Source organism: Excalfactoria chinensis (genome assembly GCF_039878825.1).
Source record: "Excalfactoria chinensis isolate bCotChi1 chromosome Z unlocalized genomic scaffold, bCotChi1.hap2 SUPER_Z_unloc_4, whole genome shotgun sequence".
Lineage (NCBI taxonomy): Eukaryota > Metazoa > Chordata > Aves > Galliformes > Phasianidae > Excalfactoria > Excalfactoria chinensis.
This window is the reverse complement of record NW_027315575.1, coordinates 391,449-419,055: the sequence shown is the minus strand read 5'-3', so window position 1 is coordinate 419,055 and position 27,607 is coordinate 391,449. Positions and strand designations below refer to the sequence as shown.

At 41.3% G+C, this 27,607-nt stretch overlaps 1 pseudogene; it reads right to left on the bottom strand.

Moving 5' to 3' along the window:
• Positions 1 to 2,162: 2,162 nt before the first annotated feature.
• LOC140264748 (transcription factor TFIIIB component B'' homolog) lies at positions 2,163 to 27,156 on the bottom strand (annotated as a pseudogene).
• Positions 27,157 to 27,607: the final 451 nt, after the last annotated feature.

Here is a 27,607-nt window from a genome sequence, read left to right as displayed (position 1 = left end):
TTTTGTTTGCCTTTCACAAATGGAACTTTGCAAAATAAATCACGGGTACTCAAATGAAGTGCTGCTGTGCCTCCTGTGCTGGAAGGTTAATGACCTATGTAACTTCTTTGCAAAGTATAAGTGCAGCGTGCATTGCAAGATGCATTAACTGCAGCATGAGAAAAATCAGTCCTGTCTAATTCTCATTTAGGAGATAGGAAAGCCTAATCCAAAAGACAAACAAACCCCAGAACCTGGAGACTTAATATCCAACAGGTGAACAGGTAGGATTAGGGTCACCCGAGGAAGTAGCAAGTGCTGCAGGTTGGTTTGCTTAGCTCTGAACCACAGAGAGGCACCACGATGTGAAGGGCAAACGGCATGAAAACACATGCACAGGCGCTCCGCATTCAAAGCGTTTTGGTTGCCCAGGACTTTGTCAAGGAAGCCCTTCTTGCCCCTTAGCCCCAGGAGTCTGAGTGCATCACCCTGTGATGGACTGAACAGCGACTGCAGTCACACACCTGAGAAAAACCCTGATCTCAGTCCCTCACAAGAGCACTTAGAGCTGCTGTCCTGTGAAAGTCCATCCCTGTCCAACTCTGTCACAGCACTCTGTGTTACTGTGTGTCTGAGCGGCAGCTGGCCCACCTTCCAGCACTGCACACAGATGGCACTGTCCCCCCTTATTCAGTCAGCCTGTTTCCTCTGAGCACACTCGGCTTCTCCTCACACTGCTGGCAGTAAATATTCACCTGGAAATAGGACAAAATAGGTTTTGAACACAGGCAGAAATGGCTCCATGCAGGATTGCACCTGTCAGTTGCGCTGTATCTTTGTGGCCCCTTCATTAATTAATGCCCAGAACGCAAGCGAACGGACACACTTTCCTCCTGTAAACCTGCCTCTGCACCAGTCGGGTCTATAAAAGTCTGCTCTTAGTGCGAGGGCTCCTAGGAACTCAAAGCAGGACCAAGAAGTGGAAGTTACAGACTGATGCTGAGATCCTAATGAGCGCAGTGAATTACTGCTGCCCAACCAAAGCAGCCGTAAGAGCCAATCCTTAGAGCACAGTGCACATGATGAAGGACAACCTGTCTGGCTGTCCTGACATCCAGAAGGGCCAACAGCAAACAGACGGCCAGACCTTCATCACACACTGCCACGCACTCTCGTGTTTGCACTGTTACTTCCTGCACGTGATTCTTGTCTCCGACTGCTGAACACCTCACAGCCCTTCGTGCCTGTAAATGCGCTCCCACCGCACACAGGTGGGCTCGTGGAACAGAGCCACCTTCCCTGTCTTGAGTCTCATTGCAAACTGCTGCCCAAATACACGGCAGCTAAAAATGGAAGTGAAAATAAAGTGTTCTACAGTGAGTTATTTGGATGTTGAGATTGAAAGGTGCTCACACCAACGCAAATCCACCGACAGCTTAGCAGAGTAAACGCATTTATTCAGCTGCTGCTTTTGTGCTTGTTTGTTTGCAGATGCAAACACATGCGCACGTATGACATGTTATTACACATGTTTACATACGTGTACCTAAACACACCCCTATAGCCAATCTTGGCACGTATATATATGCATACAGGAGTCCCAGAGCAGTTTCTGTAACCCGAAGTTTATATTTAAATGAAATATCTACAAGAGATACACCGATCTGAATGTATGCACTCGTCTGTTTCCTAATGCTTACAGTAAGACAACACACACACACTTCAAGTTACATGTGCCGGGCAGAACAAAAGCTCCCAGATTTCCCAACAGGAACTGGTGGTGGTGGATTACCCCCCACAGCCCCTAAATGCAGGCAGGGCCACCAACCTCCACTTTCATACCAGCCCAGGCTGCCCAGGGCCCCATCCAACCTGGCCTTGAACTCCTCCAGGGATGGACGGGGCATCCACAGCCCACAACTTCTGTTCTCCTTCATCCCACTTTGTGTGGTGCTGAGCTTCCTGCTGGGTTGAATCGCAACAGAAGGAAACTGGCATTTATACTGAGAAACGTCAGCCTCTTCCTCTCACTCCAAAGGGACGGTTCCAAAGATTATCGTTGTATAAATGAAATGTTATCCAGGCTTTTCCTCTATACATTTTAAAGGAGCTAAAGTCATTGGGCTTTTCAGGCTTTTTATTTAGTTGCACAAAGATCCCACCATCTTTATAAAGCCAGTTCACTATTCTGGTTCATCTACTTCCATGAAGATGTCACTGAAAAAGTACTCTGAGCTGTTGGTTGGCTCCTCTTCCTTCTCTTGATCTTCAGCACAATGAGGAGGTTTCTCGGATGGTTCATTATGTGAAGCCTAATAGAAAAAGAAAAGGCTGCTCTTAACAGAGCGCAATTGCATGCAAGTATAAGCAAATGTAGATGCAAACCTTCTGCAGCTTCTGCACAAGTAGAAAAATGGGCTACAACTTCCCGAGAACCCAAAATGCTCATAGATAGACGTGCACAGAGAAGGCTGCTCTGTTTCCCTTTTAAGTTCCCTAGACATGCACCAGTCAGAAACCATTCCCTGCAGCAGATCAGTCTCTCAGAACCTGAACACAGCATGCCCCCCTGCTCACCTGGAAGCGACTAATTCGTTGTTTCTCACAGCTCAGAAATGCAAAGACATTCAGAAGCAAACATACCATAACTACAGCATCAGCAGCTACGTTGTCATACTCCACAAATGACAATGTGCTTCTAGAGGGAAAGGAACAAGATTCCCCATCATCCTTATTAGAGGGAGTTGTTTCCTTCAGACTTTGCTTTGTGGTCCCCATCTGTGGGTTTGGGATCTCTCCTCTCCTCCTTTGCATTTCTTCTGCAAGTTCAGAACTGCTTTTTCTGCAAATTAAAGATAAAAATCCCAGTGGATTGTTACTGACTATTCTGGCACATGGGAGTTTATGAAGCGTTAAAGGAACACTGAACAACCTCCACCCTTGAGCACAAGAATATGTAACTCGTCTCTGAACTAGAGCCTGTAACTACCAGATGTTCAGAACGGTTTCTGAGAGGAACAGAGACACAGACCTGCAGGAAGAACTCAGAAGAGCACACGTCACGTCATCAGTGGGGAAAAACAATATAACACCATATAATATAAACATAATGTAACATCAGAAGGCACAGCAATAAAGTAAGGATAGAGGAGGTACAAACTGTATCAAAGCAAGGATTCTTCATTTCAATTCATCGTTTCCCAGCTGCTGCAGATATACCAGATACAAATAACAGTCAGAAACAGTGTGCACAAGTACAACAGAGAGAAGAAACTAAAGCATTTAAATACTGTAGAATGGTATATTAAAACAAGAAAACATAATTCAGATAGCTGGATGGACAGATCAGAACAATATCCTCTGAGCTGTCAGGCTAGAAAGTCCCATGGGGAAAAGACAAAATTAGTACTTGTAGAAACATGGCGAGTACTGCATCAAAACCAAATCTTATTGGCAGGAGGCCGAAAATCGTAACAAATGGATGGGTGCATATCTAAGCATTAGACTGAGCTAGGAAAAACAATGACCCCAAGTCTGTCTTACAGCCTCACGGATGTCTGTATCAGAAGGGGCATCTGTCAGTGCCTAAACAGGTCGTACATCAGTAGCATCATCCCTTGGTCAATCTGCCTATTTAATGTCTAAAACACTCCAAATTTCAAAGGAGACAGTTTGATCCTTTTCAATTTCTGAGGACAGACCTATAATTCTTACAGGTCACAGAGGAGGGCAGTGCTGCTCTTGTAGTACTAACTGGAAAGAGGATATCAATGACTCAGTATGGAAAAACATCTGACAGAAAAGGCTGACAGAAACATTCTGTCAATACCTGAGTAATGGAGCTTTAGAAGATTCTGTTTGGCTTTCAGTACATTCCAACTGTGCTGCTTCGTGTTTATCTCCCGCTTTTCCTTGTTCACCTATTTCTGTTTTCCTGCTGGAGGTTAACCTGCACATCACCTCCTCTTGGCTGGACGCTACATTGTGAAACGATGCTTTCCCTGAATTCTCTCAAGTTTCACACTGGCTTCTCTCATCTCCTGCTGTAATAGGCTCAGGCAGCAGGGCAGCAGTAAGAACATTTGTATTTGTTGAAGCCCCTTTTATTTGGAAAGGATTACCTGTAAGAGAGTTGAGAGTCATTAAAGAACTTCAGTGATTCCCTTTCATTGATAACACCGTAGTCCAAAATTAGTTTATAGCAGAAACCATGAAATGGGCATTAGGGAGTTACAGGAAACATTTCTTTTTACTTTGAAGTTAGTTGCAGACAGGACCGCTCGGGATAACAACAAGCATTAAACTGTGCTGTACCATGCATTTAGGTTAGTTGCAATTTGCATTTACAGGTTTAAATTTACCTACCAGAAGTTCTTGTTTGAGTATCTGTGGATTTACTCGAATACCCCTGAATTAAAACACAAAGAAAAAAGTTATTTATCTCAGTATTCAAGAGACAAGAAAAGCTGACAGAGGCAGGTCATGCACGTACACTTCTAAGAACAGGAGTGATGAAGAACAGATCTTCAGTAGAGGATAATTCACCATTTAACTCCTTCCCTGAGCAGGTTTTCAAGATGTTCCCATGAAAAATGATTCAAGATGAGGATGTCAAGATGAGAGGTCAATGAAAAAGGAGCAGCCTTATCCAGTCCTTCCTAGAAAAGCTCTCTGATTCATATGTGAAATTACTGCTCGTTCCCGGACATTCACACTTTGAAGTCCTAGCTTAGTCACAGAAACTAATGGTAGTAATTCCAGCAACCTGGGTCGCTTTCCAAAAGCACAGCAGGAAGCCCAAACAGGCTGGCCAGTCTTTCTTTGCAGGTATTCTTTTAGACTAGTGCCCACTAGGTCAAAAATGTTATGACACATCTAACAGCTTCTTTCTGTAACAGACACCAGCAGGAACCATCATGTCATCCAGTTAATCTGCACAGTCTGCCAGTCATCCAGCAGTTTTCCCTCCTGCAATGCTGTTGTCAGAAAGGCTGTGGTGAACAAACCAAATCATAAGATGTATTACCAGCCCGCATACTAGAAAGCCTAATACAAATATCCAAGAGCAAACGGATTCTCAGGAAAACAAATCTGAATCAACAGCCTAAAACCTGTTTTATCATTCAAAGTAAAAAGCAACCTACAGATGTGTATTTGCCTTTGAAACTGTACAGATTAAGTCACTTTATTCCACCTGCACAGACAGTTAAAATGCTCTACTATACATTAAGTCTTAAGCACCTCAACTACACATAAAGACACTGCTACCAAATGACCTTCTCACCTGACAAGGGCCTTCCCCGTTACTCTCTGCTACAGTAGATATGGTTTTCTTGACAGGAGGAATATCGTTCTCTGCAGGCTCAGCAGCTGGCCTTTTTTGAGCTGTCTGCACCAAAGTCAGAACAGGCTCTACTGAAGCACTCCGTCGTTGTTTGGTTTCCGTACTGCTGTTTGAACATTCACCAAGTTCATCAGCTGCAGTTGTCAAAGATCCAGTGCTGTTTATAGGAAGTCATTACTGTGCTTTGTTAGTGTTTAACCTGGCCAGCAGGTTATGCAAGTGGCACTGCACAGCCATTTGCTCCCTCCTCCCCAGGAGCATGGGCAAGAGAATCAGAAAAAAACCCAAAGCTCATGAGTTGTGACAGTGAGTATTTAATAGCACAGAAAAGGAAGGGAAAATAATAGCAGTAGTAATGAAAGAATGTACATAGAAAGCGATGCACGATGCCTACTGAGCCACTTCCAACTGACTCCCGCAGTTTTATCTGACAGCACGGGACAGCCCTTCAGCCAGTCTCAGTCAGCTGTCCTGGCTGCATTTTCTTCCATCACCCCAAGACTACTTGCTGGTAAGGCAGCACAAGCAGCAGAAAATGCCTTGTCCCTTTACACACTGCTCTGCAACAACTCAAACATCAGTGTGGTGTCAGTGTTGATGTCACGCTAAACCCAAAACCCAGCCTTATATCAACTACTAGGAAGAAAAATCGCCTCCACCCCAGCTGAAACCAGGACATGACTGTAGAATAAGCCAAAATTCACCCTGTGGAACATTAGGGTGGCTATTACGCATGGATCTTTGATAATACTCATTCCTACTTAGAGTCGGTATAGGCTTCAAGTGTCCTGTTTTACCATCAAGAAACATTTTGTTGCACTATCTATCCTAAGGTAAGTTAAATAAATGATTTTTCTAGTTGCAGTCAAAACTAATCCCTTTAAAGCTGTTCTATTTGAACTCCATTTGATACTTCCACAAACGAGTAGACTAACTGCCCTAAATAGTTCCAAAATACAACATTACTTGTACATGTGGCTAAACCTTGATTCTCACCCTCTCCTTGTCCCTCCTGGTATGATCCCAGAAAGACTGTGACATCTCAGGAAGCAGCACAGATAGGGAAATAGTGTAAAGCAGTAAAGGAACAGTGACACAGAAGACATATCCTAACTGTGCCTGTCAGAAATTCTGCTTATCACCAGTAGTTCCACAGCAGTTAGAATTCTTACATTGTGTAGCCAAAATTCACTCTTAAACATCTATCTATTCAAAGGACAAAGCCCTCTACACTGCTGGAGCATCACACCTGCTATTTTTACCTGAGAACTTACATAGGTATAGCAGTACTCTTTAAAGAATTGCAACACTTACTGTACTTAAGAATATTTTCCTTTGATTTTTCCCCCCTTCTTCCCAAGCTGAACAGATTTCATTCCAACCGTAATGTTGAAATAATTCAGTTACCTTGCATTGAGGAATACTCCTAATCTAATGTACATTTAAAGTCAAAAATAAAGTATTTACCTCTCCACTTCAGTCAGGCTGGTTCCACCAGATGTCACTGGGCTGATAAGTATCGGTGCTGGTAGTAATGGTTCTGAAGTCTGTTCCTGCAAAGCAGATGTATCGAACCCTCCTGAGTCAGCAAGGATTTCCACCAGTGTTAAAAGGAATGTCTGTTCTTCTTCCTCCGGACATCTACGATCATCATTCACTACCATCATTTTCCAGGGAAATAAAAACGTAACAGAAATCTGTTATTCAAGTTCCCCACATCGAGCAATGAGCATGCAGATCTTCATGAAAGTAGGCACTGGGAATATCCTTCACACAACATCCTTGCTTTCTTCTGAGACAAGATACATATCACTCTGGAGCTCTTCCACTGCACTAGAATCCTTATTATCCCTCAGGAGAAACAATATTAAGAATGCCTGGTAGGGATGAAGCTTTTCAGTCAGGTGTAAGACGTGCTGTTTAATCGAATCTGTGTAGCCGTGGTTGCCAGATGGCCCTCTGTCTCTATATATTTATTTTTTAAAATAAACTATAGTTATTTCAAAATTAATGCACCCTGCATTACTTTTAAATGATTAGCAGCTGAAAAGTGTGTTTTCTTCAATTATCACCTCCCATTCTCCTCTTCCTCTTGCTCTACACTTGCACAGTCCAGCCCAGCCACTCACATTCACTGCTGCTGCCATTCACTTCAACATTTCAGGAGCCACTACAGCTCACTAAGCTACTGGAAAAATACACGGGCTTTCTCCCTCTACCACCTTCAGGTTTTGAGGGGTATGTGAGTCAGTGTCACAAAGAGCTCTAACAAATGCTGAACACGGCAGAGGTAATAAGCAGGCGTTCACTGCTGAGAGAAAAGAGCAAGAACTTCCCTTCTATTAATATCTAAGCTCAAGGAGTCATCCGAAAGGTTTCCAAGTCTAGTTTGCAATAATGAAACTTAAATAAGAAGCAGGAGTGGGGAATGACACTAAGCTATCGGTCCTTCTGTTTGTTCATTAAGTAGATTATTTAATCATAACAACACATTTTCTTTTTTTGTTATTATTAATCTTTGCATCACTGTAAGATACACAACTTTTTTGCTCTCTTAAAATATATAGTATGAATTATACCTGAAGTCTCTTCTCTGCTGCTTATATGTTGCTGCTGACAATCCTTAGCATTTGTTTCATTCTGGAAATATCTGAAATAAAACAACACGGTAAGCTTGACAAAGAACTCTACAAAAGAAGAAAGAAAGCATGTCAGACTCCAAAGAGACATAAAACCTAAAATTGTGTTTTCTCAGCTTTTCCTTCAAGGCATTCCAGGCTGAAGGATACCAGACCAACCAGAGTAATATGTAATTCATATGCAGCTCACTGTCTGCATGGATGATGTCTTGAAATAAATTGATATTTCCCAGCGCACAACTCTGTCACTGATGACTCACATAACAAATTGCTCTAGGAATGTAAGTTCCACCAACCATTACAAAACAACCAAGTGCCAAAGAGAAGCACCCAGCTCTGCAACACACCCATCCTTCTATAGTAGAAGTTCTTTGCTAAGAGAAGGAATCCTCCATTGCAAGCTGCCTCCTCCTACTGTTTCTGCCACTCCAGTACGAGCACAGTCTTTTCTGCACCCTGTTCTAAAATGACACATCTACAGGTTGCACTGAGAAAACAAGTCACTGCAATTCAGCCATTCCACAGCAACTGCAAGTATGCTGGTATCAAGCAATGCTGGAGGTCTCAAGGGAAGAGTGAATGAACCCCCCTCAGGAAAAAATAAGGTAATTCTTTATGCTAGAACAGTATCAACCACTGCAAAACTAAAGATGCAAAATATATCCATGGTCCAATAGGTATATGTAAAAGGCAGTTATGCATAGAAATGGGAAGGAGTACAGCAAAGGATAAAGTTTATTGAAACAAAACCAAGTTGGTTTAAGCAAAGCGAATGAAGGTGACAATGGAAATGCATTGTCCCTGCAGTATGTGACTTCAGTTTAAAGAGATATAACAGGAAGAGGCTGGACTGAATGACACTGGAGTCACACGTACTTCTTCCAACACAACTGAGAAATTCTCAACATCTTGCTAACAAGCATCACTTATTGCTGACATCCTAAAAGCTGAGGCTTGTTGTCATGGTTAAATGTGACTATACCTGTGCAAAAATAAATGAATAAATAGAATCAGAAATTCCAGGTCTGTAAAACAGGTGAGCACATTTGCACCAAATATTTCCCTCTACAGAGTTTGAGAAACCGGGCACTTCCAGGCTGTAATTGAATGAAATGACTTACCTGAGCAAAGCTGACTGTACGCTGACTGTCCTTGGCAGGGCAAGGATTTTGCACAGCTCTGTCCAGAGAACTTTCATCCAGATCATCCTCTGGCCCAAGGTGAGATTCCACACATTCTGGTGACAAGTGCCCAGAACTTCCACAAACATCTTTCATCTCTTTCTCTGTTCTGTAAGATGTATGATCAGATAGTTTGAAACCAATTAAGGGTACCCTGCGTAAGGGCTTAAACTCTGTATAATATGATTCTAATTGTGCCTTTACTGAGAAGCTTACACAGTTACCTGTTTAAACTAAAGAACATACACAACATTCAAACAGATCTATATGAAATATTTCAGTAGAAAATCTCCATAACACCACTAACTTGAGACTTTACTAATAAAGGCACGACCAAGCAAGAAAGCTTAGGAGCTCACTAATGTTTGCAAACTGATCCATCAATGAATGTTTCCTTCCAGACACGGTTCGTTGGCAGGCAGTGAAGTAGCAAGTTGATCAGTAAGTACTGAAACAGCAAGCACAGATTAACATTGACACTCAAAAGTCTTCAGGTAACATCTGAGAAATAAAAACCTTAAAAACAGAAGTCTAAATTAAACTTCTGTGCAATTAACACACAGTGTCCATAAGCACACAATCTCCATCATGCACACACTTCAGCTCTTACTTTAGAAGAATCTTAGCTGACGATTTCTTCCTACCTCCCTTTGTTGTCCATTTGCTTGACAAGTTCCATCCTAGTTCCAAAATTCTGAAGGCCTGAAGCATCCCTTGAAGTTGGTCCGACCCTGACCTGTTCCACCTCCTGCATTTCTGTACTGCCTCTCAAGTCCATAGACTCTAAGAAATATGAAGTTGTATTTTAAGATTAATAAGTTACGTTACGCAATTTGAGCATTTTCTTGTATATCATTTTAAATACAAGTTTTTGTATTTAATGCATATGTATGTAGTTCTGTATAAATATACATACTGAAGTTTACTCCTATATACGTCATATACATACATTCTTTATTAAAAAATGCTGGCATATATGTAGGTTAAAATTTATGTCTGGTATTTATGATCTACACACCTTGCCTTGGTATCTTGTGCTCTTTGCCACCTTACATATCACTACTTTCCATAACTGCGTTATGAAAAACAAAACTATTCTGTACATCTCCCCTTCCAGTTCTGATGGAAAGCAATGACACTAACAACAGAAGGAAAGCACACTGTGCCGTACTTCTGTCATTGCCAGACCAGTAATTGACTTTGACATTTCATTTAATTTTAAATTGAGGCTTTGGTTTATGTATAAAACTACAATAAATGAGTATCTCGTGGTATAGCTTTGACACGTAATCTGTGAACGGGAATTGGAAAAATCACTTCAGTTTTATGTTATAAAGAGCCACGAATCCGCTAGAAGAAACTATTTTAAAATCCCAGGATAAGAAACAGGCTTACCACATTGAACACTGTCTAGCTGTTCCACAACTACATTCATATTAAGAGGCTTCTGAACTGCACTTTCATTAGACTTCAGTACTCCAGTGTTTGGATCTGACTTCTGGAGACTGTCTCTTCCCAGTCTCATACTGTTCACCAAAGGCAGAGAACTGGTGCTAAAGGTAAGAAGGAGAAATGCCATCAGCATAGCTCTTGATTTCTTGACATCTAGCAGTAAGATATTCTCAGCAAAGACGCTGTACAAAAAAGATGAGAGAGGTAAAACAGATGACAATGAACAGATGTAACACAGACTGCAGCTGACAGAGGAGGCATTATTTGGCAGAAAAGAAAACAAAACAAAAGCAAACGTCAGCTGCTTTGGCAACTGGAACAAGTACGTTTACTGCAAACTAGTACGTCCTCTATCAAAATAACTGAAACATGAAAATGTGAGATGATCAGTGATCTAACACTGATCACATGCTACTAAGTTTTGGTTAAAAATATAGCAAAGGAACTGCTGAACTTAAGTAAAAGCTTCAGTTATGTTTTTACAGAAGAGTACAAGCTGATAATTTGTTCAAGCAGTCAACAGTCTTCCAAACAACAGGACATGATGATCTCTAGATTCTTTCTGAAAAAGAGTTCCATCTATTTTAACTATGACGAATATCTGAGTAAAACTGACAAACACAATGATAGAAGATCACTGCTCCTTGATATTTGTTCTATATGGAGAGCGCAGTAGCAATGACAGTTAAGCAATCTGCCTTGGCCCAATTAGCCATAAAGTACTTTGGGAAAATGATCTTAAGGATTAGCAGCAATTTCATACCAAGAAAGTTCTATCATTCTTCCCTCCCAAACATAAATTAACTGCTGGAGTGAGGAATAAATTTCACATCTCTCAAATCACAGAACAACATCGCAAAAATTATAAAGAAAAGATACAGGTGCTGGTTCCATGTGACACAGAAAATTACCCAAGCTGAGAAATTTTCACTAAAGCAAGATTGCTTGCAATTCAAGACAAAATTCCAGAGAGAACCTTGCAAAAGTAAGCAGCGTCAGAGCATTTGTCTCTACAAATTAATTGAAGTAGTAATTTAACCTGGCATCTGCTGCATTTTCCTTGACATATTCTTCAGCACCTGTTCCTGCACAAGTGCTTCGATCCTTCACATTAACGTTGCTTCCATCCTTGCAAGGTACCTTGGCAGAAGTAGCTGAAGAAACTGCACACTGATAAGGAGCTCTGTTTTGCTCTGACTCATTGTGGCTCACAAGACTGTTGGCCACGTTCATCTCATCTTGCGCAGGTAACACGTGTGTCCATTCTAGTTAGAACAGCAAACAACACAGAACAGCAACATTTAGAAAGTTAATATTCAAAAAGTCAAAGTAAATGATAAATTCTATATGAAAATCTACCAAAAACTAGACTAAAAGCCTGGTAACCTAAGGTTACAGCTAGTCAGAAGGGAAGGCCTATGTTTCAATGTAAAGGTCTGCAAAAATCACTTATGTCCATTTAACTCTAGATCCTCCCTTTTGTCCAATCTGTGCAGCCAACACTGATCAATTCAAACACACCCTTCCTTAAATAGCTCTCAGAAACACACAGTGATGCAGTTGGCACTACCTGGTAAGGTGCTTTGCTTTTCCCATCCCAGACTCTTGTCCTCCTGCTATGCAGCCTCATGTAGAGAAGCTCTGCAGCTACTGCTCTGTTCCTCCTTAGGTGGACCCAGAATGCACAAGGAAGACTTTGTCTCATAAATCAGATCATACCTTCAGTGCTTGCTTTTAACTGCAACGTTGGATCACCCATTGCAAGTAAAGTCATGGCAGCTTCAGTGCTTCCATCGCTAATTCCTACAGAGTTGTTCAGAGGTAAAAAATCACAAGTATACTTACAAGAAATTCATGTACCCACATCCCAAAAGCATTTGATGTTATCATCCATACAGCACAGAATGCATTTTTACGTTGTTGCCATTCCTGAATTAAGATACTCATGGACAGATGGCAGTTCTCATCCACTACATTCAGAACTCCCTGAATGACACCCCCTGAAGGAAACGCAGTCTGGAGGACATATGGTGGAGAAGGCTTACGCTGAAGGGTTGTGAAGGATTGCATCCCGTGGGAAAGATCCCATACTAGGCCAGTGGAAAACCACAAGGAGGAACGTGTGGTGGAGGTAAAGTACTATGGGCTGACTGCAGCTCCTGCTTCTTCTGTTCACGAGCAGCATGGGGAAAGAGGAGTTAGGAGTGAAGGTGTCAAGCTGAAGGTGGGAAAGGCCAGGATGGGGAAGTGTGGTGGGGACGAGGTGTTTTAGTCTTCCCTGCTTCTCACCACTCAACTCTACTTTTAGTTAGCAATAAAATAAACTTTCTGTCTTGTAAAACGATCTCTCTGTCTACATCTCAATCCATGAGCTTTTCCATCTTACTTTATCCCACTGCATCTCATAACCAACCAAGCCACCAAGAATGGAAAGGGAGAAAGTCTTTAAATGCAGACATCCATAACCCGTAATAGCACTGAACTATATCCCTGTTTAAACTTCTGTTTCCTAACTAACTGGTCATACAAAACTAAACATTTCCATCCTCCAAAATTATCGTACCGAAATAAACCAAAGCAAGACAGTAGATTTCACCTCCCTCAACCAAAACCGTAGCCCAGGCAATATCAAGTGCTCCTTACAAAGACTGAGAATGTAATTAAATTCCTAAGTGAGAGCAATTCTGAAAAGCAACAGTTCTGTAAGGGTTGGACACATATCTCCTATGGAAAGAGTACTTTCTTCTGGTCAGAGCTGAGTTAGGGACCTTACATACAGAGGACAAAGCTTAGACTCTGGCCACTTTATTATCACTTCACAACACGTCAAGTCAGCTGTAAGCTGGGGGTTGGAACTAGATAATGTTTAAGATTCTTTCCAGCCAAGCCATTCTATGATTCTATGGTTTGTAAATATTTCTCTTCTCCCAGTACAGATAACTACAGAATAGGACTCAGAAAATGCACATTCCAACTCTAAGAAACAAAACTTTGCAATGCTTGGTCCATCTACTTGATAGAGAACAGAAGAATGTAGATAGTTTAAGCCTGTTCAAAAAAACATGAAAGAGTCCAGTACCTCACAAGCGTTTTTTTTCTAAAATACATGAATTTTGAAATTTTCTCCAAGAGTAACCACAAATTGGTAGCATGTTAATGGAGAAGACACAAACAAGAGAATTGCATATCTACCTTTGTCCGCTTCTGGATTTTCATGCTCAGTTGCTTCCTTAAGCAAAAAGAAAAACATATCAGGTATTTACATAAAAATCCGTCTGCAATTTTAATGTAATGCATCCTGGTGAATTCTCAGCCCAGAGGTCACCCTGGCTTTAAAACAGATAGTAGGAGCTGACAAAATGTTACAGTTTTCCATATCTATACTGTCACAAACAGGCCTGGAAACCAGTCAGAGGCCAGAGCTTTGTATCTGCTATAAAATAAGAGAGACAAAAGGAAGGTGAAGGAGACACGGTGAGGACACAGTGGGAATCTGTCTCCTTCATCTACTGGCTCCCCAAGGAGAAAGAACGCAATTATCAATAGTTCCTGAGAGATGGTTCCCAAAGTAGATGGCAATGCTGAATAAGATGTCAAAATAAAGAGGCATTCTTACAGCTGGTAAGGTGCTTCCTTTTTCCTCCTCCTGTATGACTGGCTGGACAGACACATGAGAAAGACCTTCTCCATTAGTAGCCACCGGCACATCAGGGATACTGAGATATATCCAGCTGTAAAGATTAGTTTGAAAGCATTTCAGTTCATCAGCCCTGGTAGAAAAATCTGTCAAATACTTTATTTTTTTCCTAATAAACTACATGCTTAGCAGACATTGAACATCTCACGGAATCCCTCCACAAATCAAGTACTAAACAATACTGCAGGTTAAAGAAGGAAGCAACTGGAGGAAGAACTGGCAGTGCTGCTTGTAACTAATGAGAAGAATCAGAAAATCTACATTATCCAGCTGAGACCTTTTGAGCTGGTTATTTAACTCAAACGGATTTTGTTGATTTTATCATTTTTTCTGCTTTAAATTCTCTCACTGTCATTCAGAGCAAGAAACTGTATGATTAATTTATGGAAATAAGAAGGATTTCAACATTAAACACTAGGGCTTTACTCCAGGCTTAACTATAAAAGCAGTTCATGGGAGAGGCCAAAAACAGCTTTTGAAAAAATAATTGCCAAAACGTAAGGACCACAGGCTTTGGATCTGCCCACACCAGACAGAGCAGGATCTTCCTTGAAATACCTCCAGCCTGTGGAAGGGTTACATTGGAGCACAGGGAAGGAGTGGATTCCACTGCTGTGTCAACCTCTGCAGCCTAAACTAAAGAGATATAGGGCTGTATCTTGTAACAGACACGCGTTTAAACTTAACCCATTACTTAAGTTTTATGTTACAGGAAGTATATCACAAGAACAAAGGAGGACAAACCTGCAGAGAAACCATAAACTGTACTGGTAATCTCTCTCATTCCCTGACATTCAAATGTAGAACTGAAATGCTCCATTTGCTCCACCCTAAGCCTCAAAACATGCAGTAAGCACATCAGACTGTGCCTAAATCCAGTCCCAGATTAATTACCTGGTGAGCACCCTGCAGACCTACTGATAGTTCATAACACTGTTTGGATCCCAGGCTGATGTACATTCATCTGAAACCAAGTACATGTGTCAAGTAAACATCCTTGCTACTGTCAGCACTACTCTTAACAAACTAAACTTAACAAGTACTAGCAATTGCAATTAGAACAAAAGCTTCTGTTTGAAGAAACAAAACAAACATGGACACAGAACGCAGCTACATTATACCTCTTGCATCGTCTCCTCTATCTGAACAGGAATAGGTTTAGGAGATCTAAGACCTACTGGAACAAACACTGGTGCTTTGTTTACTTCCTCTTCAGCAAAACATTCATCTTCATCATCAGGCTCAAAGTCATCTGCTTCCTCCTCATCTCCTTGAGAAGCCCGGAGGGTCACCAGGCTGCTTGTTTTTGAACTTCTCTGCTCCTTCACAGGTTTCTTTCTGTGGGCAGTTTTCATGCTTTTGCCTCTAGCAACACTTGATTTCACTTCTTGTCTTCGATTCCCCTTCTCACAGTAACTGGCCTCACATTCAGAAGCAGAAGATGGATCAGTTCTCAGCTCCAGTCCATGTTTTGGTAGTGCTGTCTGTTTTGATGACCTCCTAGGTTGTCTCCTAGAACACATAGCAAGAGCACATAACATGAGTATACTAAAAATATCAATCAAGTCTAATACAATCCAAAACATTAAAAGAGACACCACAAGTAAAAACCAACTCAATGAACAGAAAAGAAGAAAAGGAGCACTGTGATCAAGACTACAATCCTGTTACTTCCTGCAACACGCTGGCAAAAATGCATTCAGGTATTACTCCATCCGGAAACCAAATCTTCACATGTGCACAAAAGTACTGATCTTAAGCATGGAGTAAGCAGTTTCAGAGAGCTGAGAAGCTGCAGTATGAAATCTGCAATATATGGAATTATTAGAAACAATGAAATTAACTTTCATTTTGAGATAGGTGAAGCTTGCAAACTTTGTAAATCATGGGAACTTCTCTAGTTTCTCCTTTGCTAAAAGCACAGTACAGAACCCAAACTATGAGATTTTAGGTCATCTTACTAATGCCTAGAAACCAGAACTGTTAGATGATCATTAATGATCGGCTCCCGTTTCTTAGAACGCAATCCCTTTGAATTAGCTACCGCTTCCATCCCCAAAGAGATGGTTGCAATTGCTCTAAGCAAGAAAAATTATTCCAAATTTCACCCTTAGAAGAGCTTGCATTGTCAACTGATAGAGAGATGAAACCAAGTACAGAGGACACTTCCCGCACAGTTTGCTTGGATAACTCTCATAATCCCATTGTCCCCAGCATGGGTATTTTTAAAGCTCTCCTTTTAAAATCTGGAACTGTTACTCAGACCACAGTGGACTCCGGGGTAGGCTGGTGAGAGTGCTGGCTGTTCATTTTAGGAAGCTGCAAACAGAGTAAAGGGTGCAGGGATTTCTGCACGCCTCTGGTATGGTTCAGGTGGAAGTCATTAGTGCTACCATCCTGCATGCGCTCTCTTTCTCTCTCACACACACGTCAGAACTATGGCTAGTTATTAATGTCTAAGAACAGAAACAATCAGTTGAACATAAAAAACCATCATCAGCTGTTTTACCTTGTCTGATCATCTGATTTTTTTTGCTGAGGTGCAGAAAGCTGAGACTCTTCTTGTTCTACTTGACTCTTATTCTCTAGTGATATCCCTGGAGACTGGAAACTACTATTCTGCCTGATTCTTTTACAGGACGGCTTCTCAGAGTCTGTAAAATCATGTTTCCTTGTAGACTCTGTGAAGGAAGCCGCTTCTTCTGTGTGACTGGAGTTTTGCTGGACAGAAGAGACAACTGCTATCATTGAACACGTTCAGCTGTAATCCGGTAGCACGGTTCATTTTGTTCCTCTTTTTTCATTCTTATTTCAGATTTTTAAAAAGTGTCATGAGATGGTATTAAATATGATGCCTGAGTTTCCCACTGATGCCAAATAACACACAGCTCCACGCAGCTCATCAAGAGTAACCCTTCAGCAAGTGGAAAGATAAACCATTTTCTGTTTTCTAACCTTGTTACTTACCTGTTCATTCTAGAGTAAAACTTGAGGGATGGATTTTTTTTTTCCTGCCCTGGGAGCCAGCTAAAAAGAACAAACTACCCCAGTTTACAGAACAGAGCTTAAATGTTACTCAAATACACAGAAAATCACAACAAGTGATATCGTACTTACCAAGGTTATATCATTGAATCATAGTACGACTTAGGTTGGAAAGGACCTTGAAGATCATCTAGTTACAACTGCCCTGCCATGGGCAAGGTTGCCAGCCACTAGATCAGGCTGCCCAGGATCCTATGCAACCTGGACTTGAACGCCTACAGATACAGAGCATCCACAACTTGAATAAACTGAAATAACAGAAAGATTTTAGTCATCCATCACAAAAACAAGGGCCACCAGCAAAAAGCCCTTTAATTTACACGCCACAACTTTTGACAGAAAAGGAATCAATATCAGATAGCTCAGGAGTGTGGAGGGAATTGAAGAAGTCTGATATTTATTCACAAGCACATCAACTTATAAACAGATCCACACTACTAGAAAAATTTGAGTTGTAGGTAGTACTGGATATTAGAAAATGGATAGCAAACGTTAAATTCAATGGCAATGGTATTAGAATATGATAATCACTGAATCATAGAATGGCTTGGCTTGGAAGGGATCTGAAGGATCATCGTGGCTCAATCCTCCTGCCACAGGCAGAGTAATACAGATTTCTGCACAGAAACAGGAAATATTAAATATACAGTGTTGACTGAAGTTTTACAGTGTGTTTAGATTCATCATTTCCAATTGTGAAGCACAGAAAATGAAAGCATCACCTTAACTTGTCATATATACATACTGGATTTTTATGTCAGCTATGAGTTCTAGGAAGCTAAATCCAAGAACTGAGGTACAAAGAGGCTCAAAACACATGATCAGCACTTACCACCGATACACCTGTTTTTTCTAACAAATGCTCTTCTGTATTTCTAGGCTCAGCATCGTCTTCATCTCTCTGTTTCTGTCTTCTTCAAAATGACCCCTTTTTCTGTGAGCTCCTGTTAGGTTTGGCTTTGGGTTCCTGAGGGATACCCTTGCTTGCCGTGAAGGTTTTCTATCACACTGATTGCTCTCTTCTCCAGAACTTCATTTTATATTGGGCCTAGAAAACAATATTTTTCAACTTTAACTTTCCATGCACCACAAAATACATTCCACAAGCTTGTCTTATCATAAAACATACGGTTAGAAATGAATTCAGTCGTTCTGTGTATTTATTTATTTACTTTAGCAAAACAGAGTTAAAAGAGTTAAAAAGCAAACAAAACAAAACAAAACAAAATTACAAGATTTGCTTTCCTGCAATAATGGACCATTTAGCTTACTTTTGAAAAAACATTAAGACGTTAGGAAGAGATAAAAGTTTCAGCCACAATGGGCCCCCGGATTAATTAACCATAGGAACGCTATCTTCATTAATTCCAGTATTCAAGGTATTACTGCTTTTAAACAAGATAAAATTCTCATCTCTCCTTTAATCACATTCAGATGAGTGAACAGAAAGCTGAAGCTTTCAAACAAAGCAATAACGAGGATCAAGGAAACTATGGGCTGCTGTGCCTCACCTTAATCCTGAGGAATGTGATGCAATGATAAATTCTGTAAACCACTTCCAGAACCAGGACAGACAAGAAGCTTAACCAACCTGATAAATCTTCTGCTATAAATAATTGATAATATAATAATTAATAACAAGATAATTAATAATTGGTAGGCAAAGGGAGAGAGAGTGGCAGAAATGATCTACTTTGACTCCAGCAAGGCTTCCAACACTATCGCCCCTACCTCCTTCATAAAGATGCTGCTAAGTTACAGGCTGTATGGGCAGACAATAAGGTGGACTGAAAACTGGCTGGACAGGTGGGCCCTGAAGGTAGTGATCAGTGTTACCAGTGTTACGAGGCTAGGAACTGAGAGCTACTGGCTTCGGGGTCAATACTGGGGTTTCAGTCCTCCTTACCATCTCACAAATGATCAGGACGATGCAGAAGAGCCGACCCTCAGCTATCAGACCAATATGCTAGATGCTCATGCTGCCATCCAGAGGGATCTGAACAGGATGCAGTACCCAGCTGTCCAGCCTTACAGCCTGCCTGGGCTGCACTGAGTGAACAGGTACTGTCTTAGGCTGCATATGTCGCTCTGAAAGTAGTGCTTCCTATTTACTTGCCAGGAAACCACAACTGCTACAAAGAGCACAATCACACTACTCAGTGGGGCAAATTCTAATCTGCAATTCACTGTTTTTCAGCACAGTCAACACCATCTGTCACACATTTTCAGCGGTGATGAAGAACCACCTGCATGCCACGCTCATAACAAACTGCACAAACAGAGGTGCTGCTGTTACTGCTGCAGAAACACACCACCACTGCCCCACTGTGCTCACATCCACTGCGTGGCCTCCGTAAACTTTCAGTGTTAACGAATGTCAACGGCTGCAGTTTTTTTCCACATGAAGAAATTATCTTCCACTCTTTGTTGCCTCATCCACGCGTCCACGTCAGACACCATCCTGTCAGACTGTCCCACTGCTGCCATCTGTTGCACAGCAACAACATGGAATGGAGCAATGGTGGGAAGGTTCAACCTCTACTGCCACACCACTGACATGAGTCTGAAACAGCGTGGCCCAACATAACAGAACAGGAAGAATTACTGTTGGAGCAGCCCTCATTCCATATAGAATACAGTTGGAGCCAACCACTCAAAAACCTGGTGCTGTAGACAAACAGTGTATTTAAAACAAATGAAAAACTAGGAGCCAAAAAGAAACCAAAAGTAGTTCACCTTAGCTAAAAAGTGTGCACCAAAAACAAGGGATGAAGCTGCCTATGGGCACTGAAAACAAAGAATCAGAGAAATACAAATACAAGGAATTTACACCTTCAAAAACTTATCTTTATGTACCAGAGGAAAACTTTTCATACATGATTTTGCTAAACTCTGACCTTACCTGCTTTGTTCACACAATAGGTTTTCAGAAATACAGGGCACCTGAGGTACCTCTTCCTGTGCATGTTCCTCATTGCTCAGTACATTTCCTTCATGCGATGCAGCTTCATTTTTACCTTTGATTTGCAATAAAACAGAGGTATTATCCATTTCAACAGCAAGAAAAAAGGAGAATCAAGCAAGGTTATAAAACAGAACTTCATTTATAAACACACAAAGACTTTAACTCTTGCAGAAAAACAGACTACCCTATGTCTTCTCTTGATACTTCCTGGATTCTTCAACACAGCCTTCAATCAACCAAGCAGGAAAGAAAAAATGAACTAAATGCCCATCTTTATGTATTGCAATAGAAAACAAACTTGCATTCTGCTTACTTCAAATGTACATCATCCTTCATCTGTCATGCAACCCAATCCAAACTAGATCCTCATTTCTGAGAAGACATTAAGACTGTAAGTTGTAGACTCCACTAATTTCGTACCTGCAATATCTCAACAGTTCAGAGTTTGTGGGATTTCTTTCATAGCAGATGGTGTCTCTGCTTCAGGGAATGAACGTTAAATATTCTAATACAACTGCCCAAGATAGAACATGTAACTTGGAATCACATTTTCGAAGGCAAAGTAGCCATTCCTAGTATACTTACAAAAGCTGACACTTGACGAGCAGACTCAGTTTGTTGCACCTCCAAGTCATCCGCTTCAGCTTTCTTATCCTCATTATTTTCTGGTATTTGTAATTCTTTCCTTCTAACACCTCTTCCCAAGTTGGGCTTGTACTTCTGGAATCCGCCCCTCACTAATTGGACAGGTTGAAGAGGTCTTTGTTTACTTTCACCTCGAGCTGGGATTTTTCTATCAATGCTAAGACAACCAGAAACAAACAATATCCAATTCAATACAAAAGCACGTCATCAAAAAGCACAGGTTCACTTTTATAAAACACAGCTTACTTTTTGAAAGACATTACACAAATGCAAAGTTCTGCTGCGTGTTAAATTACGCACACAAATCTTTTTTTTCTTCAGCAAATGTGTATAGGCATTCATCTACTAACTACTTCCACAACAGAAATAATTCTTAATGACTCCTAAATGCTCACAAATAACAAGATGGAAAAGTGATCCTGCAATAGAAGGTGTCTCCCTACCAATGTAGCATGGGTAAAAGCCAGGAGCCAGCAGCCACTGTGGAGTATGGGTGACAATTAGAGACCAAACCAACCAAGAAAACTACGTAGTTGGTGTTTCCTACTGGGTGGAGGGCGTTGATGTAGAGTTCTTCCAACCCCCGATATTGCCAGGTGATTTTAACCACCCTAACATCGACTGGAAAAGTGTCAAAGCAAGCTGCAAGCAGTCAAGGAGACTCTTGCAGCATCCTGAGGATAACTTCTTAGTTCATGTGGTAGGAAAGTCCAAACAGAGAAAATGCACTGATTAAGTGCTGGTGGAATTCATGATTTTAGCTGAGCAGTACAGTAAGGACCCTACATTTTAAGGAAGTGAAATTCTTAGTTTTTAAGGGACTAGTCAATGGGATTCTCCTGCAAACAGCTGTCATAGATAAAGAAGCAGAAGAGAGCCAGCAGATATTTAGAGACATCTTTCTTGGAGTACAAGAGCTCTTGATTCCCATGTTCAAGACAGAGGGCAAAGAAGGCAGGAGATGAGCATGGCTGAGCCAGGACCTCCCAGTCCAACCAAAACGTAAGGGGGAATGCACAGCCAGTGGAAGTACAGACACACACCCTGGGGATACTTGGATACCAACAGTAGCATAGGAATGGGATCAGGAAAGTTAAGCTGATGCAGGCAAGGGATTCTAATGGGTGCACGAAGAACATGTGTAAGAAGGAAACTGCATCCCCTCTGATGAATGAGAAAGGATATCTGCAAACAGACAACATGGAAAATGCCGAGGTACAACTTCATCTTAGTTTTCAACAATTGCTCATCCCATACTGTTTGTAACAGTTCATTTCCCTCCTCCACCCCCTTCCCCACTTATCATGGAAGTCAGGATGCTAGAGGACGGCGTTCAGAGCTCCCCCTAGCCAACCTAAGAACCCCCACTTACAAGACACCACCCCACCTCAGTCCCCACCCTGCAATGAACACATCAGGTCATATAACCTTTCCTACCCAAATTTACACCCCCCCCAGCAGAACACTTATCAGTTTGAGGCTAGCGCACTGTTTGCTTAGAATACATATGATTATAAATATATGTGCAAAATCTTGTTCAGAATACATTTAATAACTTGTTTTGGTGCACCTGATCAGTGTCAGTGAAGTATGCTATAGCCCCTACCTTTTCATTGGGCAAAATAAATCAAGGAACACAGTGTGGGGAGGGATCCCCCACAGCACTCTTGCTTCTAAATTGGAGAGATACGGATGTAATGAGCAAATTACTAGATGGATTTGGAAGTGGCTGAATAGATGTATCTAAAGAATTGCAGTTAACAGCTCAATGTCCAAATGCAAAGCAGTAGCAAACAGCATCTCTCAGGAGTCCATACTGAGAGTAATACCATTTAAAAGCTTCATTAATGAGACAGTGGTGTTGCGTGTATCCTCCGCAAGTCTATGGATGATATCAAACTGAGTGGTGAAGTAGAAATGAGAGAAGGAAGGGATGCCATTCAGACAACCCACAAGAAGTCAGCCCATGTGCATCTCGTGAAGCTCAACAAAGTGCAGCACGGCATCCTGCATAAAGGTTGGGGTAATGCCCAACACCTGTAAAGACTGGGAGGGTGACCTGAATGAGAGCAGCACAGTGGATAAGGGCTTAAGAGATGAAAAGCTGGATACGAGCTGGCAACATGCACTTGCAGCCCAGAGGCAGTCATACTCTGGTCTGCATCCAGAAGAAGCCAACAGGGTGGCGAAGGTGTTTCTCCCCACCTACTCAGCTCTCAGGAGACCCCATGTAGAGTACTGCATCCAGCTGTGGGGTCCTCAGCACAAGAAACATGTAGATCTATTACTGAAAGTGCAGAGAAGTACCACAAGAATGATCAGAGCCACAAATTCTCCCCTGTGCAGAAAGACAGAGAACTGAGTTCCTTCGGCCTGCAAAAGAGAAGGCTGGGGGGGAAACCTCATTGAGTCATTTCAATAGTTAAAGTGGGCATATAACAAATACGGAGAAAGACTTCACAGGAGCCTGGAAGAGCGGTGGTTGCCCAGAGCTGTGGGTGCCATACCTAGAGGCAGGTGTTCAAGGCTAGTTTGGTTAGCAGATCTGAGCATCCTGATCTAGTGGGAGGTATCCCTGTCTATGGCAGGACAGCTGAAATGAGATAGTCTTTAAGATCCCTTACAGCACAAACTGTTCTCTCAATCGAAAGTAAACATTCATTCATGTGATGCTTAGCATAGCAGTAACTGGGGCTTTCATAAAACTAGCGTTAAATCTACAAGTAGTAACATTCAGAATTTTTATTAGACATTCTTAGTCAATTAGAAATCCATCAGCAGAACAGTTTCCTCTTAAAATGCCTTCCTTGTTAGTCGAGGTATAAATGCAGCTAGACCTTTACCCAGCATTAGTACTCGAGGTCCCATTCAGGTTATCTACAGGTGGACAGGCCTCCATGTTGCCACACTCTGATCCAGAAAGTGTGTCTGGGGACTTAAAACTTGAGCTTTCAGAAACATCCTGTGGGCCAACTGACTCTGCCTTTCCTAAGGATTCCAATGATTGCAGGACTTCATAGTCTTCTGCTTTCTGAAAAATAGGAAAAACAAATATGAGCAAAAGCAAGTCATGGTACCATACTGAAAAAGGAGATAGTTTTATGTCCACAAAGCTCAGTACTAATCACTGCTCAGAGCACTTCCTGTCCAAAAAGACCATCTCCTTTTAGTTGCTCCCTAATCATTTCACAGGCTTCCCAAGAAAAATTCGTATGTCTTTCTTTAACTAAACACCTTGAAATGTAGGTTTCAGTAGATGTTTTCAGTACTTTTATTTCTTCACCGTCATTTCATGAAGTTCACCTCAGGTCAGAAATAACTGGAAGTACAAGAGTTCCCACACAGAAAATCACAAAATTATATTGTTTCTAAAAAGATTAATCTATCTTTTCTTTACATCATCAAGTGTTTCTACCAGTTTCACAAACTCAGAAGCTGGAATCCAACTGACAAAAAAAAAAAAAAGAAAAAGCCTTACATCTGAATCTGGAGGGACGCAAGACTCATGACTACTCTGCATCAAACTTTCCTTCTTGTTGGCATCCTCCTGCGATACACCTTCATTTATATCCATCTCTTCCTTCCTACTTGTTGTTCTGAAATTTGGCTTTGGTCTATGGAATCGACTCCTCAGTAACCGAACTGATGAAGTAACAGTTTTGTCTTCTTGGATCTCAGGACCAGACTCCCTAAAAAAACAAACAGGCAGTTGATGGCATGGGACAAGATGAATCCTTCCAATCACATTTCACATGCTTGTATTTAATTTTCAGCAGTAGCTAGAACGAGAGCAAAGGAAGGGACGTCATGAAAAAGATCAACTGAGATCACATCAAACATCAAGAACCTGTACCTTCAAGACAGGTCAGCAAATGTAAGAAAAATGAAGCAGTTTCAAAACAACTGCAACTTCTAGTCAAAGCTTGAGAGGAACGTAAACATTTAACCAAATCCTTCATCTAGCTCATAATTTCTAAAACTACAAAACAGATCTACAGCATTTCTTAATTTCTTATTCATTAACCTTTTTCTTTACCAAAAGGAGAACTTGTCACAGACACGTCCAACCTGGAGCGCATCCTCCACTCCATCTCTCCGCTTAAAAAATAATCTTACCCTGTACTGAAACCTGAAGCGTCTTTCAAGACATCTGAAGGTCCTTTCTCATCTTCAACAGCTTTTAGCTGCTGTGGGCTTTTCTTGGGAGCATCAGCCACTCCCTAAAAAGAAGACAAGTTCCACTCTAGTAAGAAAAACATTTTTGGCCAATCTCTTTTTTGGAATGAAAGGAAGAAAACATATTTACTTTAATCATTCTTGTATTAAAACACCTCAAAAATTAAGTTCTTTTTTTTTTTTTGTTCATCAGCTAAATTCCCCGAATACTTTAAAGATAAAAATTTGTTATTTTTCTGCATACATTCCATCTGAAATGGTTTTTTTTTCAACATTATCCTTTCTGTTCAGCACTTCTCTTTTCAAATCTGGTATCACCACCACCAACAAAAACATCAGTGAAATATAATCTCTGTGTCCACAGAAAGCGGAATCTAATTACAAGCACCAGAAAACTCTATGACAGTTCAGTTTAACTGGAAGGAATAAGACACACAAATACTATGCTTGCAGATTAAGTGGTAAATCTTTCTTACCACTGCCCAGCAAAAATACATCTATGCAGCTGCTTGAGAAGCCTACATCTTTGTGGCACGAATCACTGCTTTCATTCACATGGTGTAACGCACATCCTTCTGCTTCTCCTCTTCAGGATCTTTTTCATGTCCGTGGTCTTTTCTCCATGCAACAGTTCTTTCTAGGTTTGGTCTGGTTTTCTGCACTCGGCCTCTTTTGAAAGGTGCTGGTTTCAGCACACTCTCTTTGCTGCCTTCTTGTGAACCAGCCATGTCATTAGACCTGGAAAAATACAGAATACATCTTGTGTACTTATGGATCTTACATTGGAAGGCTCTTAAGGCAAATATGTTTTCCCTTTTAAGCACTAAATCACATACATTTCCATAAAGCAGTGCTATGCACTGCTAAGTCCATGGAGACAGTAGAAGTGCTTGAGAAGTAAAAATGTATGCTTGCACCGTTCTTTTCTTTCCCCACTGGAAATGGGATACTACGCTACAGATCTTCTTCTGACTCACAAAGGCACTTCTCAAATTCGTAGCTGCTCTAGAACAACCTAATTTAACAAAGGCTATGAAAGGTATCGGGAACTTTATAAGAATATAAAAATAACTTACTAATCTTACTGGCGTACAAATACAAGATGTACCTACAACTACCACCTTCTTCTATGCCTTTACACCGAGAGCCACATTATACAGCAAGGAAGATAATAACAGAACTAAATGCTGAAGTGTTTTTATGTCTGATCAAACCTTGTATAGTCATCCTTCACCTTCTTTAAAAGGACTAAGTAAAAAGACAAGGTGTTTTTGTTATTAACTCTCCTGCAAAGGACATTTCTCCTGTCACACCACATCTGCCACTTCTCCACTGAATACAGGAAACACTTATTAATTAAAATATACATTAAACCACCCACACTGGAATGTTGTTTTTTTTTCTCCTCACACTCAAATGCTTAACTACGCATTAAGAACAAACACTTATTCCTGTTGCTTAAACACTCAATACTTTTCACTCACGGAAAGGATGATACATCAGTATTCAAACTATTGGAGAAAGCTTGCTTTAGTTTGCAAGGGACTAGCTAATTCTTTGCATTCATCATGGGGATTGATGCATTTAAAAACACTGCTTTAAATCGAAACACAACTAATTTATTTCATGCATTTAGTAAGTAAGCACACAAACAAACAAACAAATAAATGTTACTCTTCTCTGAATTTCTATCTCAGAGCAAAAAGTGCCAAAGAAACTTCTGTTTTAAGAACTGCAAGATGGTGAAGATGCCGGTATTCCGTGATCCTGTGTAACTAACATCCTGTGTAACATGACCAGATGTGAGGGTGGCAAACTGCAAGAAAGAAGCATCCTTTATTTCCCCCCCCCTCCCAGCATACTTACTGAGACACCATCTCCAAGACTTTGCCATCTTTGTCCACAGCTTCTCCACTGCTGACATCAAACTTATTCCTTTGGTCAGTATTCTGAGTAGAAACAGAATATTAAGACATTAACACCTTTGTACTTATCAAGTGCATCATTGCCTAATAGACCAGGTAACCATCCATGACAAGACAGAAAACAGGCTGCTCATGACAGATGCAATCACTTATGCAGTAAGTATCACATGCCCAGAAAGGTGCTGTAAAGCCTAGTTCAAAAAACCAATGTTGTGCTTGCTGCAAGGGGGGGGCAGAGAGAGGGGGAGCTGCAGACACTAAGTGTGAGGAAAGAAGGGGATGAAGGCCATGAAGATCAGGGTGGAACAGCCCCAGCACAGCGTGGTGATTAGATGTCCTCAGGGCAAGCTGGAAGCAGGTTGGGGGGTGCCCCTCCCGCAGGGTGGAAAGTTGAAGGCGAGGAAGACGATGAGCCTTCATCCCACCCCCACCCCCACCACTCACTACGCAAGGGGGAGGGGCTGATGCTCATGGGGTCTCAGGAACGCCACGATCATACCTGCTTGATCTCTGCTCTGTGGGGATGGAGTTGGATTCCTAAGGCACTCCTGCAGCAGGA